This window comes from Oratosquilla oratoria, chromosome 27, assembly GCF_046742065.1.
Source record: "Oratosquilla oratoria isolate Oo_2021 chromosome 27, ASM4674206v1, whole genome shotgun sequence".
Taxonomy (NCBI): Eukaryota; Metazoa; Arthropoda; class Malacostraca; order Stomatopoda; family Squillidae; genus Oratosquilla; species Oratosquilla oratoria.
The window spans coordinates 22,943,498-22,958,497 of NC_134803.1; positions in this window are offsets into that span (position 1 = coordinate 22,943,498).

Genomic DNA, 15,000 nt, shown 5'->3' on the forward strand with positions numbered 1-15,000 from the left:
ATATATGCATATATATGTGAAATAAAACCACTTGGAAAATAAAATGAAAGGTGACCCAATGTTTTCGTCTATTTAAGACGTTTTCAAATGTCTTAAATAGACGAAAACGTTCGGTCACCATTCACCTTATTCTCCAAGTGGTTTTATTGCACATTTTGTGAATCACGTGTTTTTGTGATTTATTCGCATGTATATATATATACATATATATATATATATATATATGTATATATATACAGTTAATATATATATATGTATACGCCACCATATACATGATGAGTAATATCACTCGCTCACACCGCTCACTCACTCCCTCACTGACTCACTTCACTCACCGTCCGCCCGACGGTCAAGCACCATTTCGCTGACCAATCTGCCGACAAAGCACTTCCTGCCGCGCCACCAGTCACCAGGCACACGCGATCACACAAATAACCACACAGTAATAAACGCATTATTACGTATACTGACGAACCTCCCCTGGATATATATTACAGTCTGTCTGTCAGACTAAATTATAAACTAATTATGTAAATTAGAATAAGATGGTGACGAACTAAATCCAGCTCGCATAAACAATTCAGTTTATACGAGCGTGGCCCCTCCACAAAAGGAGTTTCCCGGCCTTCCTTAAGGCAAATGTCACGGAGCTCGGAGGGTGAGTCGGTCGATAACTATACAATGTGTAACTGATAGATGATGAAGAACATGGTGGAGAACATTTTATTATTAAATATAAACACTTCCTGTGTAGTGACAATAAGGTGATATAAAATAGAACAAATGGTGACATATAGTGTTTGTGTGAGATATTCGCCTACACATCTGGATAGGGACGGGACCACGTACAGGACATAATAAGAAATGGGTGGGCATAGCAAACGTCCCTAACCCACACCTCTGAAGTAAAAACCGCCTGTCCTCTGAAGAAAACCAGCCTAGTCTCTGAAAGAAAACCGCCTGTCTCCTGAAGAAAACCCGTCCTGTTTTTTCTGAAGAAAAACCGCCTGTCTCTGAAGAAAACCGCCTGTCTCTGAAGGAATAACCCGCCCTGTCCTCATGAAGAAAACCACCTCCTCGCACCGTACCGCACCCTACAACGACGGCCCGGGCAAACCCACTCCAACACCAAACCGTTCCCCTTCCCAATCGTCACACACTTACCTATTTAATCATTTCTCGTCCACCACAGTGCATGATAAGTACGATTATCGCGCCAGCCGACTCAACTTATAATTACCAGCCTCTAAATAAGATAATCAATGAGCGCAAGCGCTTGAGGACAAACCTACATCCGTCCTCACCCCCCAACCACTCATCCGAGTGTCTGCGTCTCCACCGAGAACCCAACACGTCAAGCAGTTCTCCCCAGCCTGCACGTCATAATACCAAATCGCTTCCAAGCACGATATTTAAGGTAACCTACAAACGCCTTTAGATAACCCTCGTGGACTCAACGCACGTAAACCACCTTAAGCCATATAACTATGTAATCTCGCACAATATTAGCATATTGTCATTTAGAATTTTATTTTTTTGTTTCCTCGTCCCAAAAATTAATCATTAAGTAAAATACTCTTTTAATCTGCCAATTACCAATATACATATATAATTCAACAGTTTGATACTATTACGATTATTACCAACTTCCCTGTATGTATCATTAGCATAATATACATCCTATTTTTTTGGTTATATCGATATACCTTTCTCATAAAATTAAACAAATAGCTCTTATATGTTTAAAATTTCCAATATTTACATAGACAACTTATACATTTTTATCAATGTAACCTATTTTAAACTGCTGTAAAAAAAATTGTTTATTGACATTTTAAATACTATTTGAGGGGGTGGGGGGGGGGGGGGGGGGGGGAGGGGGGTGTTGGGGGGTTATATACACAAATATATTTTTTATATGATTTTTGATAATCCCATATACTGTAATAAAACCGTTTGACATACTATATCCCCCCTTCCCATATCTAAGCATAACATAGTTACCCTTAGTATACAATATAATAACCTATTATTCATATGTTTAAACAGCTCCATTTTTTTCTGATATTACAAATCAAAACTAACTATTAACTAATAACATGGACTTAACAACAGGTGGCCTTTTGCCACCCACATGCCGAGGTCAAAAACAAAACAAGAGCTTACATAGCGTCCTTCTCAAAGCCTAGAGAGAAGAAAAACACTCAAAATGACATATACCAGTGACAAAAGAGGGAAATACACCACAAGAAGACTAAATTGGGCAATGACTAAACAGAACCATCTTTACCTATATCCACAGGTTGACAATACCTCTAAACAAGTCTAACCAATGACCAGTTTAAATAATCCTGACAAAACTAATCCTGATATGCAGATACCCGCAATAGACCCTCCTTATGAGAACTCGATTTTCCTAAAACCTTTTTTTCAACCAGCTATCCTCAAGTAGACCCCTTTCAACCCCTCACAATCACAACCACCCAAGTTTCCTCCCATCCAACCAAATAATGCAAACAAAACCTCCTATAAACCATAATTCAAATCCAACCCCAACTCCCCCCATATCCCAACACATAATAACGCCCCCCCTCCCATTACAGCAAACAGTACCAAAACTTCCCCCTTTGTTCCTGCCCCGCCCATAACCCCAGCCATGTCGATCAAACCCACTCCACACCATAACCCACCAACCACCACCTAACCTTCCTCCAAACCCACAATATAACCCTAATCCCACTACCTTCAACCAACCAATAATTAATCAATTATCAAACCAGAACCATAACCCCTCACAGAACATCCCAACCAACCATTTCCCAAGATAGTGGAACATCCATTACAGATTTCTTGGACACAGATGTGACATTGTGAGACTTGTCCAAGACATTGCAATACTCGGAGACAGATAAAATATAGTTGTGGCCGTCAGAGAATATCCACTACCATCTGACATTTCTCAGATAAAAGGCAAAATAAGTCGTCAGAAAATAAACCCATCTGACATTTGCCGTTCAAAGTGTTTGCAGGATGCTAGACAGCTTATATGGCATGAGTAATCACTTATCATGAAAATAATACGCCACCTTCTTAAGTGTTCCTTTCATAACAAACAACCTAACAACATTTCATTTCATTCTATCATCACTTTTCCTCAATAATAACACTAGAGTCCATAGATCCAACACCACATCCTCCGCATTACTAACACTTATGGATTTTTATGTTTGCAAACGGAATGGAAAAGAGGTCAGAGAGGTCATAGAAGACCTAGAAAATAACTCTCCTTGACTCACCACTGAATCAATTTGGTCAAAAAATGTAATCCCAACAAAACACCTACAAACATCTTTGGTCAAATAGCTTCCTATCTCTCCCAACTCCCTCCCAAAGTGTTTAAAGGAAGCCCCTCCAATCCCAACAAAACACCTAACTAACATTCCTAGAAAAAGCTTCCTATCTCTCCCAACTCCCTCCAAAGTGTTTAAAGGAAGCCTCCAAAAGGGAGAACTTAGACACTAGAAATGCCCTCTAGCTTATACCATAATCTTAGATAACATGAATGCATTTTTATTGCAATGTATCCTAATAATACCCCCAACCAATCACCCCAGACCTAAAAAGCCTTCATCTTAGATAATCATGAATGCTTAGCAATGTATCCTTAATTCCCCCAACCCATCTCCCATCGAAATAGCCTTCACTTACAGCCAACCCCCTCCCACCAATCAAAGACAACCTTCTAAGTGGTGCTCCTACCATTCATCAAACTGCCACAACACAAAAGACTGCATACAGCAACAACAATACCCGCAGGTACAACACCACCCTATCCCTTGCTTCAGTTCATGGAACCATTTCCCACACCGATGCCCAGTGTTGGCACACAGCAAAAGCAACACACGCAGGTACAACACCACCCTATTCCTTGCTCAGTTCATGGAACCATTTCCCACACAGATGCCCCGTGTTGGACACAGCAAAACAACACCCAACGCTCAGTGCATGCTACTAAACCTCACATACGAATGCTCAGTGTCAAGTTCAGAATCAAAACAAACAAGTTCCACCCCCCTTTAAACACCCACTCCTATCTACACCAACACATCCAATCAAATACTGCAACCTACACCAAACATCAACTCACTCCAACAAAGAGTGTTACCTACAGAAAACACAACAACAACCGCATCAGAGAATTAACAACCCATTCACCACCCCTCGACAAACAGCTCCCTCCCACACGACAAGCAATACTCAACAACGATTGGGGGAACGTGTACCAGCCTCACGCACCAAACCACCATAGGACTATCTCATCCACAACACAAATACCTCACCCTAGAAGTAAGCTTAGACCAACTTAAAGTTGACATGATGGTTGATACAGGAACAAACCTGAACATCATCCCAAGAGCTCTGTATGAAGCATTAAATGACCCACCCCAAATTCAATTTTCCAATATGGAAGGACTCCTAATAGAAGGAAGCACAATTCCTCTACACGACACCATAGACTTAAATATTGAAGTCAATAATTATAAGGTAGGTCTCACACCTTTCCACATAGCTGATGAATGGAGTCTTGACCAACAAGGTATAATAGGACTAAACTCATTGAAGATTTGGAAAACTAAGATAGACTTTGAGACTAACAAAATCTCCTTCCGAGATGTAAATACTGAGTCACCAGTTCCTGAGACACCCGACTCAGACACACAACATCTCTCATGTCTACCTTCCTTCAATACTCCCAATCCCACTAACAGCTATTTCTTCCGACCACCCCCTTATGTCACCTCAAAGGCACTGATGTCTAACACAGTCATCATACCCCCTAGACATTCAATAACAGTCCCACTATACATACCCGGTGCAATAGACCATCAGGACGTCATAATCGACTCAGACACGTCCAGGATTAACAACATAACCATTGAGTCCTCCTGGGACACAATATCAGAAAATAAACATACACTAGCTATGTTTAACAAACATCTCAGACCAACACCGTAAAATCAGGAAGAATACAAACATCTGCGCAGTCCATCTCCATAATTCCCCTATCCAAGAACCAACTGCCGCAACACATCAACCAAAATAAGACCAACACAACCCCCTCCCCCCTATTCCCCCAGACCAACTCACGACATCAGCTGACGGAGAAAGGCATAACGAGCTATTAGCTCTCCTACAGAGGAATAGCTCCGCTGTCCGCCTTAGAAGACGAACCACTTAGGCCAAATGTGATATAATCAAACATCACATCCAAACTCCCCCAAACACCACCCCTTCATACACCCCCGCTTACCGCAAACCCCACAGTAGGAAATCCCAAGTCAATGACAGTGTACATGAGATGATACACCAAGGCGTAATTTCCCACTCAGACTCCCCAAGGAAAAGTCCCCTCTTTTTGGTCCCTAAGAAAGACGGAACCTTACGCCCTGTTGTTGACTTCAGAAAAGTTAACAACCTAACTCAATCTGACCCACACCCCCTCCCCGCCATGCAAGATGTACTACAATGCATTGGCAACGGAAACTTTGTTTTTTCCACAATAGACCTCAAGTCAGCCTTCTGGCAGGTTGAACTAACAGAGGAATCAAAACCCGTAACTTGCATTTTCCCACTGACAAAGGACACTTTCATTTCGAAACGTATGCCCTTTGGCCTTAAGAATGCCCCCTCAACCCAACAAAGGTTGATGACCCGCATTTTCAGTGACATGATAGGAATCTCATTATTCGTCTATTTAGACGACCTCATTATATATAGTCCCACAGAAAGAGACCACCTTAACACTTTAGAGATTGTCATCAAACGTCTCAAACATACGGGATTAAAGATTCAATTAAAGAAATGTAGATTCCTCATGAAGGAACTCACCTTCCTAGGCCATAAAGTGGATGCAAAAGGGATTCACACAACCACAGATAAAATAGATACAATAAACAATTTCCCAACCCCCACAAACGCTAATGAAACAAGAAGTTTCATTGGGTTAGCCTCCTATTACAGACACTTCATAAGAAACTTTGCTGATATTGCTTCCCCTCTGACCAAATCACAAGGAAAGGCGAGCCATTTCAATGGTCAGAAACAGAACAGCAAAGTTTCGACACTCTCAAAACACGCACTCACCACAGCCCCTGTACTAGTTTTCCCTGACATGAAGAAAGAATTCCTTTCTTTACACAGACGCCCTCCTCTAAAGGAATAGGCGCAGTCCTACAACAGAAAAGATGACAATGGCAAAGAACACGCCATAGCATACGCAAGTAGAGTCTTAAACAACACTGAAAATAACTACTCAACTACACACAAAGAAGGACTTGCAATCATATGGGCACTAAAACACTTTAAATACCTCATTTTAGGCTACAAGATTACCATACTAACAGACCACCAACCCCTAGACTATCTTTTCAACTCCAAAGACTTACATGGGAGAGTTGCTAGATGGAAAACAACTCTCCTTGATTACGATCCCATGATCGTATACTTAGCTGGGAAAGCTAACGTAGTGGCAGACTGCTTGAGCAGACAAACTCACATCACCCCCATAACCCAAACCACATGCATACCTATGCAAGAACTCAGAGATGAAACTGACAGAGACCCAATATGGTCTCCAATAAAACAGCATCTCATCTCACAAACCCCCTTACACTCCCGACCACCTGTCCCTATTGAGGAACTCAATCTGGTCGACGGAGTCATAAGGAGAACCATTAATACAAGAGAGGTTACTGTTATCCCCAGAGCCCTAGTCCCCAAGCTCCTACACATATTGCACGACAGTGCAATGGGAGGCCACTCGGGCAGAGATAAGACACTAAACACTGCTAGGCACACATATTACTGGCCTTACATGAAAAGAGATATAACCACACACATAGATTCTTGTGTAACTTGCAACCAATTCAGAGGCCCTAACCTGAAGCAAATCAACATAAAAGATATCCCACTCCCTGCTGAGCCATGGGAAACACTTGGCATTGACCTACTGAAAATGCCAACGAGCCATCAAGGTTCCAATTATGTACTCACAGCAGTTGATTATTTCTCTAAATACACAATCTTAATACCACTCCAGGACAAAACAGCAGAGACTGTAGCCAAAACCCTGGTCAACAATATCTTTTGTAGATACAACATACCACACACAATGTTATCTGACAATGGCTCAGAATTAAAAAATGAGGTGATGCGCGAAATAGCACATCTCTACAACATAGACCAAACATTTGCCACTGCATACCACCCCCAGGGAAACGGTCTGACTGAGCGAACAAATCGCAAGGTCCTAGAAATTCTCAGACCATTGGTCAATGACCTCATGGACACTTGGGAAGATTGGCTACCACAGGTACAAGCCAGTATCAATAGCACAGTCAATTCCGCAACAAAGATGTCCCCACATGAGATCATTTTCGGCCAACCAATGCGCCTACCCTACCAAATATTCAACCAACCACCCCCACCCTTATACAACCTAGATAACCTCGCACACTGCATCAAAAGAGGTATGCAAACAATTTACAAAAAAGTTAGAGCAAACCTGAAAGAAGCACAGGAAAAGACAAAGACAAAACAACACAAACGGTCAATTCCACTTGACATAGCACCTGGCGACACAGTCATGGTAAAAGACTCAGGTAGAACAAACAAACTCAAACCCAAATTCCTAGGCCCCTTCATAGTCACAAGTTCACTCCCTAACAATGTTTTCCTACTAACAGATCCTTCTGATCACTCCACCTTCACCATACATGGAGAGAAGTTAAGAAAGGTCAAACTGAACCTCGACCCAATCTCACCTCCCATCCACAACCCACCTATCACAGACACACACCAATCACCAATACGCAAGTCTCATCCCATGACTCTGCGTCGACGCAACTAAACATGCACTCTAGCTCTCGCCCCTGAAGATGCAGGACGTCATGTATCTATCAGTGGAGGTTAAAATGGCCCATTTCCAATAAGAACTCTTTTCCACATATCTATCAAAACTTCTCTACTTCCTTCCGACCAATATAACCTTAGCGAGGGTCAGATAAACATATCCTCATTCACTGAGACATAACCTTCATCCTCCAAAAGTAAATACATCATTAATTACCCACCTTAAACATCGACTACTTTTGACATGGACTCATTCGACTTACATCATAGGATTCTTCCATATAACTCCACGGCCCTTTACCTCTTAATCATTCTCTTTATACTAATAATAATAATCATATTCTGTTGCATGAACTAACACCTTCCAAAACCTTTCCACCTCCTTACCCAAATTATTGTAAACCTAGATTAAGTTATTCTTGTGTCTCACCCAATATCTTAAATACCATAAACATTCTTACAGAAACTATATATCCATACTATGAAATAAAACAAGTGCAATGTGACACACCAAACTGACCATAGAACAGTGTTTAGAAAAACAACACTCCCAACAGTGATAGTGTTAAACCATAAAAACCATAACATTTAAAAAGTGAATTAAACAGTGTATGTGAAATCCAATATAACATGTAATCTGGTGAGACACAACGTTACACTTCTGAGACACAACATCGCTACCCCTATTTACAGTGCATGACCCCCCCTTGGGACCTCAGAATCACTTCAACAACACCCCCCCATCTGTACATTTATAATCCCACAGGATTTTGTGTCTCTGAAATTTTTTTCTCGATGTATTACCCATATATATATATACTTTTGTAAACCATGTACCCTAGGTGCCGGGAGCCACCTAACCCCAGGGAGAGAGCGATATGTATACGCCACCATATACATGATGAGTAACATCACTCGCTCACACCGCTCACTCACTCCCTCACTGACTCACTCACTCACCGTCCGCCGACGGTCAAGCACCATTTCGCTGACCAATCTGCCGACAAAGCTCTTCCTGCCGCGCCACCAGTCACCATGCACACGCGATCACACAAATAACCACACAGTAATAAACACATTATTACGTATACTGACGAACCTCCCCTGGATATATATTATAGTCTGGCTGTCAGACTAAATTATAAACTAATTATGTAAATTAAAATAAGATGTGACGAACTAAATCCAGCTCACCTCACAAAAGGAGTTTCCGGCCTTCTTAAGGCAATGCACGGAGCTCGGAGGGGAGTCGGTCGATAACTTACAATGTGTACTGTAGTGATAAGGAACATGTGAGACATTATTATTAAATATAAACATTCCTGTGTAGTGACAATAAGTGATTAAAATAGAACTAAGGTGACATATAGTGTTTGATATATTCGCCTACACATCTGGATAGGGACGGGACCACGTACGGACACATCAAATGTATATATATGAATATATATATATATATATATATATATATATATATACATATACATAAATATAATGGGAAAAGTGGAGGGGGGAACACGGGTCTTTATCTGAATATCGAGATTATTCCTGACCGGTTTCGCTTATAATAGATTTTCAGAGGAAAGAAGCAATTGTAAGCGAAAACTGGTCATGAATATAGTCGATATTCACATAAAGACCCATGTTTCCCCCTCCACCTTTCCCATAATTTGTCCCAATGGCTCTATATATATATATATATATATATATATATATATATATGTATATATATATAATGTATATATATATATATTATATATATATATATATATATATATATATATAGGGCGTAGATTCTCACTAACACACACACTGTGTTAAACACGACAGTATTTTGGCACTGATTAATCTTCTTACTGAGATTTAAAAATTTTCTCACAGTAGGTCTCATTTCATGAGGGTGAGCAAATACAAGCTTTTCCGTAATCTTCCATATCTTAATTTGACATTTCGACTTCAGGAAGTTATCTTCAGAATAGTTTATTAGAATTAAGTCACAATTTTTCAACGACACATGATACACAGTTTGACAATAATGTACAGGCAACGTGGGTTTAAATATAGGCCGCTTAGAACGCTGGAAGGGTCGTGACCCTGTACGTAGTCGAACACTTCGCCTTAGAGGGGGAGGGGAGGAAAAAGGGGGGGGAGTCAGGTAAGATAGGTCTTCTCGCTGGGGCACCACGCTGGTCAAGTGGGGGTTGGTTAGGTGGGGAAGGGGGAGGGGGAAAGGAAGGAGGTGGGTGATGCTGTTTTTGGGCTCCAAATCTAGAGGAAGAATTAAAAAGCGAGATGGCAGAAATCATATTGCATTGAATGTTAATTATTGGAGCTCTCTCTCTTATGTGGATGGTTTTAACTACTTTTAATTCTTTAATTTTGGTACAATGTGCGACTATCCTAGTGTTATCCACGATAGTCTCCCTATCAATTACAGTCTGGTGGTATTGGAGGTGGTGTTGTTTAATAGCTCCTTTCTGTAAATGTAGGGATAACCTTCTACTCAGCTGGCATGTCGTGAAACCAATGTATGTAGAATTACGGGGTGCGCAGTCCCCAGAAGTACAACGGTATTCATATATAACATTGGTTCTCGATAATATGCCGCCATTGCCAGACAAATAGTTTTTCATAACAAGGGAACAGGTGCGGGGATTGTCATAGAATATAACTACTTTTAAATTATCATAATCACCCATTGGCTTGAAATTGTAAGCCAATAGTCGGATATTGTATTATAGAGTACAATATAACATCTTGGAATATAATATAATATGGTAAAACATACAATATTTACGTATCAATGTTCCGTAAAGAACAAGTATAGATATCTTGCAGCATCTTACATAACATGATGTTGAAGGAAATATTGATCAAAATATCCTAACAGTATCTCAGTCACTCAAATTTATGGTAAAGATACTTCGGTACACTTGAGTCAAGGTCATTCACATCAGCTGGTGGCCTTAACTGAGCTTGAAGACCTCTTTCAATGACCATCATCCTACGTTTATTTTATTTCCTTTATTTATACTCCCTCTTCCAAGTTTCCTTCGGAACCTCATTTCACCTCTAGAAACCTCCCTTCTGTTCTCCTTCCTCCTCCTCCTTGTCTTACTACCATTCTTTTTCTCCTACTTTTCTAATTCTCTTCTATTATAATCCCTTCTCACTATTTAACATACTACGCAACATCTGCTATCTTTGTTTTCTCTCTCATCCATCTTATCCTTCAATTTCACTCTGTTTTAGATGAATGACTCCAAACTCGCCCTCTCTCTCCCTCTCTCTCTCTCTCTCTCTCTCTCTCTCTCTCTCTCTCTCTCTCTCTCTCTCTCTCTCTCTCTCTCTCTCACACACACACACACACACACACACACACACACACACACACACACACACACACACACACACACACACACACTCTAACACACTCTCTGTCTATCTCTTTCGCTCTCTTTTCCTACCACTAATTTTACTCTTCACGTTCTAAAAACTTTGCCTTATTCCATTTTCTTTTCGTCGATTTCTCTTTTTTCAGGAAAGGAAATACACAAGAAAAAGCCAACGAGTGACCCTTTGGTGAGTATGTGAGCCAAATTTTACTTTTGAGATTATTTTCTTTTATCTGCCCGAGTTCATCAGTTTATGATTTGACCTTGAACTCTAAAAAATCTTGTGAATTGAACCTTGAAAGTATATCAGTTGCTTCTCAGTATTGGAAATCATCCACTAAGGAATCGAATCATTCGGCGTTAACCAGACCAAAACCTAGACTATCAAATAGTTAATGAAAGTAATTAAAACAGTGTAAACGGAATGAAGGGAATGTGAGGGAGGAAAAAAGAACCTGAGTTTTGAGGTCAAGTAAACAAGAATCAGAAGGATTGCAGGTAAGAAAATGGATATGAAATTACATTAAGATAGGTTAAAAGAGATGAAATATTGAAGTACGACAGAAGGAGTGGGAAGGAATGGAACAGAGCTGGAGGAAATGGAAATGTATTGAAGGGAATAGGAAGAGCTGAGAGTGAGTGACAGACAGTGCAATGTTATAGGAGGAATAGGAGTGGAGAAAGTTAGAATGAACCCGGGAGTATTGGGAGTGTGAGAAACTAAGATTTTTTTTTTTTTTTTTTAATGACAGAAAAGAAAAGAGAGGAAGAGGAAACAATGGAAAGTAGAAAGGGGAATGGAAAACAGGAAAAGTTAATGAAAATGTGGGAAAGAAAGGAAAAAGGAGATGGAGGAAGAAAGTGTAAAAAGGAGCACAAAAATAGGAGGCTGAAAGGTAAGGAATAAAGATTAATGAAGTAAGACATTTTAGTATAGAAAGATGTGGGAAAAGAGAAAGAAAATTATTGAAATAACACATGTTTCCCGAAAAAAATATATGACAATGGAAAAAGAGAAGAAAAACGTACCGTGGAAAATATAAAAAAAGAGAGAAAGAGAAGAAGAGAATGATAGTAAGAAGAGGAATGTGAGTAAATAGAGGAAAGCGTAAAGAGCAAAAAGAAGAAGAACGGAATAAGAAAAGTGAGAAAACGAAGAGAAGGAAGTAGAAAGAAATGGAGTGTGAAGAAAGGAATCAAGGAAGTAAGGTGTAGGGGGGGAACGAAAAAATAAAATAAAATAAAAGGGACACAACAAAATTGAAACAAGCCCTCTGACAAAAAAAAAAAAAAAAAAAAAAAAAAGGGGGGGGGCAGGGGGATAGGGGAAAAATCTATTATCATAAAGTAGTAGCCTCTGTCTGTCTGTTTGTTTGTTTGTTCACGATCTCTCTCCAGGGTTCTGGAGATAGACCCCCATAACCATATATATATTCTGATACCCTGTCACTCCAGGTACTTAGATAACTATATTTCATTAAGAAAAAAATATTTTGGTTAGAGTTAAGGATTAAAGATAGGTGGGGGTATAGCATTTTTGTGACAATAATTACTATGATTAAACAAAACATTGTATGTGTCCATGAATATTATTCATATTTGTGAAATTAGTGTTGCCACAAACTAAGATAGCCTTTGTAAGGAAAAAGCATGTAATGTAAAATGATTGCATAATTTTACCAAGTGTTAATATATATATATATATATATATATATATATATATATATACATATATATATATATATATATATTTTTTTACTTTAAAAGTTTGTTTCAATTCTTCTCTTACGGCCGAGTACTGGTCACCATGTAGTGTTAACAATCCACTACAATAGTTTGGTTAAAGATTATTCACGAACTCCTAGGTTTTTGCAGACACCTATAATCATATGTATTATGAAACCTTATAATCCAAGGTACTTGGATATCTATCATTTCTGTCATTTCAATCATTTCTATCATATTCATAATTTGTCTGTCTGTCTTTTTGTTTGTTCACGTTCTCCTCCTAGGGTGTTGGAGATAGACTTCCATAACCATATATATTCTGATACCCTATCACTTCAGGTACTTGGATAACTATATTTCATTTCTAAAAGAAATATTTTGGTTAGGGTTAAGGGTTAAATTTATGTGGGGTATGGTTAGGTTAGGGATTATTCACGAACTCCGCTTAGGTTTTTGCAGATAGACCCCTACAACCATATATATTCTGAAACCTTATAACCCAAGGTGCTTGAATAACTATCTTTTGTTTGTATGTACTATGATAAAGTAGTAGTCTCTGTCTGTTTGTTCACAAACTCTCCCCAAACATATATTTTCACCATAACCCAGGCTACATGGATAAGTATATTCTGTTTCTAAAGGGCGTCTCCCTCCTCAAATTGAATTTTTTACTTTCTTAACATTTTATTTTTGTTACCTTTTCCATCGAATTGTATTGATACGTGTAACTTTTCTCCACAAATTCTATAAAAATTAAAATGATCATCTTTTACCCGTAGCAACGCGCTGGTAATTTGACTAGTACTGTAGTAGATATTATTGTAAAAGAAAATGGGAAAGACGGAAGTAACACGGAGAACGGAGAAAAAGGAAGGTGGTAATGATCAAGAGGCAATAGAAGTGCATATTGGGAAAAAAAGTGAACAGTAATTGAGGGTGGAGAAGAAGCAGGCGTTCATGTATTGATAAAAATGTGAAATATTGAAGTACAGACGAGAACAAAGAATAACGAATAAAAAAGGCAAAAAGAAAGAACAGTAAACAGTGAGAAGGAATAGGGGAAATAATATGAAACAAGAAAATGAGAAAATATAATTCATTGAATGATCAAAGGTATTCTGTTTTGCTGCATAGATGTTAGTTAATGTAGAAACCTTGTATGGCAAAAGCTCCAGCTGAGATGCTGCTATAACGCTTAGTCTCATTTTCTAAGACTAACTGAAAAAGGAATATATTTTCTTTTAAGAGTAACACCATTTTGCTGCAACCAGAATGACTGGACAAGCTATATGTTTTGTTCTAGTTTACAAATACATATCTATATATATATATATATATAATATGTATGTATATATATATATATATGTATATATATACATATATACATATATACATATATATATATATATATATATATATATATATATATATATATATATATATATATATATAAGTTTAGGCTGCCACTAAACAAGAAATAATCTCGATCAACCTTTTTAATTCGATATCATCCTTTCCAGATGTTGTTCAAGTTAACACCATGAGATTTACTCAGACGAGGGTTAATCTCCAAATCAAGGGATTAAATCGTTTGGCTCTCTTTCTTGCTTTGTGTTTTCGTCATGTCGGCCGCCAGATGATTTTATTAAGATGAGAGATAACTTAAGAAGTTATAAAGTTGCTACAAGCTAGAGATACAGGAACCTGACTTGCTTTACCTTCTATTTTACTTTTCCATTATATAAGAGTCTGTCATATCAAATTCTTGTAATTAAATGTATTATTAGCAAAACTATTGAACGTACATGCGCATACTACATCTGTGTGTTATGGTTCGTCCACACATTAGATAAACTGGAATAAAGGAAACACCATGTGGTGGTAATCTTGACTCTCTATAAGGGAAGAAGAGGAATGGAAGGGGGCGGCAATGTTATGTAGTGTTATTTTATTACAGTTGGTGAAG